Below are 4,466 nucleotides of genomic sequence, written 5' to 3' on the forward strand. Positions count from 1 at the left end.
CCCCCCCCCCCCCCCCAGAGTACCACCCTCCCCGTGAGCCTGGGGGCGGGGCCAGCCTCGCCTGAGCCCTAATCCCCAAGGGGGCGAAGCCAGCGGAGCCAGAAGTCTCGCTCCAGGGCCTTGCACAGGTGGTGCCTCTGCCTCCGCCTCTCCGACAAGCCCCGTCTCCCCAGCCCAGGTATCCTTGGTGAGCAATGCAGGTGGACTCCATCTATGTCACTGTGGGCCAGGCCCTCCGAGGTGGGTGTAGATATTGTAGGTACTCACTGATGGACCCCGGGGTAATGGGGGCAGGATTCAGACACTCCGAGTCTGGCAAAGGGCCTACGCGCACACACCCGCGGACCCTGGCACCTCCCCTCCTGCACAGCTCTCTCTGCCGAGGCCCGCCCCTTTCTCTCCCTGACCCCAACCAGCCCAAGCACAGCACCCTGCCCAAGACACCACCAAGGGGGATCTCAAGCCACAGATGCCTGAGCCAGGGTGGGGCAGGCCGTGCAGGGCGGCTCCTGAGCAGGTGACCCCCTATCCCAGGCAGAACTGGGGGAGGTGGTCCTTGCAAAGAGAACGGCAGATGCAAAGGCCCTGAGGTCTGAACACTTCGAAAGTTTGATAGACCAGTGTGGCTGGCCCAGGAGGTGACCTAGTGGACAGGACTGGCTCTGGAAGGCCTGGCCTAAGGCGGTGAAGAGGTAGGTGTTCTCATGGGACCATCCAGCCCTGTTCCAGCAGGGCAGTGCTCCCCCCTCTGCTTTCTGAGCCAAATAGAAGATGAGGTTCAGTGTGACAGGTGAAGGATCCTCCCCCTTCCCTGGATCAGGGTTGGTTTCACCCCATAGTATCTTGTTCCCACTTCAGACTTTGTGGGCCACAGCTGATGACTTTCCTCAATTCCTTTGATGTAAAACCAAGCATGTGTGTCCCATCCGCCATATCAGGAAGCCAGGTGAACCTGTAGGGCCCCTCCAGACCACACTCAGGGACCCGGGACCCCAGAATTCCCTGCCAAATTGCCCCATGCCCACCTGGGGGAACTTGTGACCTTCTCGCTGGGTCTGGCCCCTGTGCACACCAATGTGCTGAGGGCAGCTGCCTGTAGGCTCGGGGACAGGGCTGGGAGACGAGGTTGGAGTGGCTCTTGAGTTGTAGGATGAGGCTGCTGGGAGCTGGCTGTGGGTTGCCCACACCACCGTGTTCTGCCCCAGGCCTCAGGAGCCCGAAATACGGGACTGAAGCCTGACCTTTTAGGGTGGGTATGCTTCCTGGGGCTGCCGTAACAAGGTACCGCAGACTTAGGGCCTAAGGACTACAGAAATGTGTTGTCTCGGGGGTTCTGGAGGCCAGAAGTCTAAGATCAAGGTGGCAGTAGGGCTGTGTTCCCTCCAGGTGCACTAGGAAGGGTCTGTTCAGGCCTCTCTCCAGCTTCCTGTGGTTCCTTGGTTGTGGCATCATCACTACAGTCTTCACATGGCCATTTTGTCCCTTTGTGCATTTCTGTCTCTGTGTCCACGTTTCCCCTTTTTATAGGGACACCAGCCCTATTGTATTAGGGCCACGCTAATGACCTCACTTTAACTCCACTGTGACTATCTCCAAAAGAGGTCATGTTCTGAGGTACTGGGGGTTAGGACTTAAGCGCTTGAATTTGGTGGGGAGACACAGTTCAGGTCATCACAGGCAGTGTCAAGAGGGAGACAGTATATTTTCTTGGCCATCTGTGGTTGGTGACATGTTCTTGGTGTTCAAGCATGTGATGCCAACCTCCATTCGTACCCTTAGGGAGCCGGGGGTGGCCTGAGACCTCTGTCATGTGCTACAGGAAACCATACGCCTTGTCATGCTTCAGAACACCCACTTGCTGCCTAGGCCATCTTCAAAAGCAGCAGGAGTCACTGGGTTGGTTCTGGAGGTGAAACCTCTGCCGATATGAACCTTAATCTGGGCCATCACCTTTTCCAGGGCATCTTGGAATGGCACAATCCTGGAGAGTGCCAGCAATGCTGACTATGTATGTGCAGGGAGGGTAACTGAGGCCAGGGACGGGAAGGACTCAGCCCACCACACACGACAGACCACCTGGGCCACACCCCGGCCCCACCACCTCTCCCCCTATCCATGGCAGAGACCATGACTCTGACAAGCCTCCCCATAGACTCGCAGGCTTGATGTTCTCATCTGAGGGATAGAGAAGCTTCTGCCATCCTCCCGAGGGCAGCACCATGAAGCTAGGCCTTGTAGGACCTGTCAGCGTTTGTACTTGAGCACCCTGCCACCTGCCCCTCTCCTAGCTGCCCAGGCTCTCCGCGTCCTGGCCCGGACTGGTGTCTGCTTGCCCTCAGGCCTTAGGCACCTCCTCCAGGGAGCCCTCCGTGATGCCCTGCCCTGACAGAGCCGTTCTGTGCTGTGTGACCTCAAGACTTATGCCGTGTCTCTGAATCAGGGAGGCCATATGGCTTCCTCAGTGGAGGCAACATGTGGGCAGATGGCAGGGGAGGCACAGACACCCGAGGAACTGACTATAGCTTTGGACTCCGTGCATTTGGGAGTCTAGCCCCTCCCCATTACTTGCTCCCCTATCAGGGTTTACAGCCAGGAGTACACAGTATGGGGGAAGGAACGAGGGAGTCTGGGATGTGGAAGAGTCTGAAAGCCCTGGACCTCAGTGTTCTGCTCTGTAAAATGGACTCACACATGTGCTGCCAGAGATTTACAGGGGATAGTGAGGGTCTGGCCTGGTGATCTCCTTTCCCTGCAGGGCTTAGCTCAGGCATTGCCTGGCCCGGGGAGCCTTCCAGAACCCTTGATTCACCTGGCACAGCGTCCATGTTCAGAAGCCCTGGTACCCTAGGGGAGACCGTGCATAAGCCTGGTTGGGAGGTAGTTATTGGTGTGTTTCCCTCAAATTGGATAATAACTATAGAATTGTAAAATGCTTTTTGTTTAAATATTCTTCATTTTTACACCCACTCAATAGTCAAATGAGATTTTCATCCTAAAATCCTCTCACAATGGACCAAGTCCAGAAAGTTCCATTGTGAGACAAGTCATGTAAGCAGGTGACTTCATGGACGTCACCTCTTTTTTTAAACCTTTTAAAATTAAAAGCATTAAAAAAAAAAGTAATCTGAGCTTGTAGCTCCAATAAACTGGGTATTTGGGGAGAAAAGAATTTCCCCCCAAACGTTTTCTGCCAGGTCATTTGGCGCCCGCCATGCACACAGGTCTTCCATCCACTCCACAGCAAGATCCAACCCCCTTATGTAAGGAGCCCCGGCCCAGAGCCCACTCCCCGCAAGGGCCCAGAATCTGCCTGTGGGGCTGTCCTCCCTGGACAGGGGCCTGCCCACACGAGGCTTGCCGTGGCTTTCAGGGGGGAGACAGGTGAGTCACCACAGGTGACATCGAGCCACTGCCCACAGGTTGGCAGTGACAGCTTGGAGACATGCAGCAAGGCACGTGGGCTGTGTACTCCCCCAGAGGGTAAAAGCAGGTGACACACACACAGAATAGATCTGCGCAGCCCCTCCTGTGTGCCAGGACTGCTCAGCAGCTAGGGCATGCTGGCCCGGAGGGACAAAGCCTGACTGGCTGCTCCCTGAGGCTTCTCCTCCATTGCTTCTGGGCAGCCAGACTCTGGGTTATGTTTTCCTGTCTCTTGACTGTTCAAGGTCTGTATTTTCTACACAAGCATAAGTCTATTCTCTAATCAGAAAACAGGAAACTAATACAGATTTTAAGGGTGGGATAAATATAAATGATTGTACTCATTCATAGGACAGTTCTGAATTCCACCTGTAAGAAAAGATGTAGACTGACCCCTCATTACAGATGGGGAAACTGAGAATCAGAGAGGGGGAATTGTCCTGTCTGAGGTCACTCGCCTGCTAGGATTATGCCTCACTACTATAGTCTGAGGGCTCACTTGTAATGATAGGATTTGGGCCGCCTGCTGGGGGCAGCGGTGTGTTTCCACAGCCCAGGCTGCTCTCAGGTAAGCCAGCAGTAAGTGCACAGATGGTCAAGGGCAATCCAGAGGCTTAGTACTGAAGTTAAGCTTCTTTGATGCCCTGCACCTGCCCAGCCAGCATGGTGGAAGCCTGCCTCCCCAGAACCCTGTCTCCCCATGCTCCCTGTCCCCAAATGGACAGATCAGAGACCTGGCCTGGAACAGGTGCTTGGAGGTCTCCCGTTTCATAGCTAGGGAGACTGAGGCCCAGGGGAAGGATCTGCCCCTAGCAACACAACTCATCCCAGACCTTGTCCCCAAGGCCTGGGCTCTGGGGCCTGATGGTCTGGCGCTCTGTACCTCTCAGTTTTCACATCTGCAAAATGAGCATGTTAGCTCCTACCAGGGCTGAAGAAGGACGAAATGTGCCTTGCCCACCGGCATATCCAGCGTGTGAAGCCCACAGTCAGGGCTGGTAAGAGGGGCTTTGTGCTGTCGCTGAGGGAGTAAGTCTGCAGGA

The sequence above is a fragment of the Rhinolophus sinicus genome, chromosome 16 (genome assembly GCF_057876585.1).
Source record: "Rhinolophus sinicus isolate RSI-liver-muscle chromosome 16, RSI-T2T, whole genome shotgun sequence".
NCBI lineage: Eukaryota > Metazoa > Chordata > Mammalia > Chiroptera > Rhinolophidae > Rhinolophus > Rhinolophus sinicus.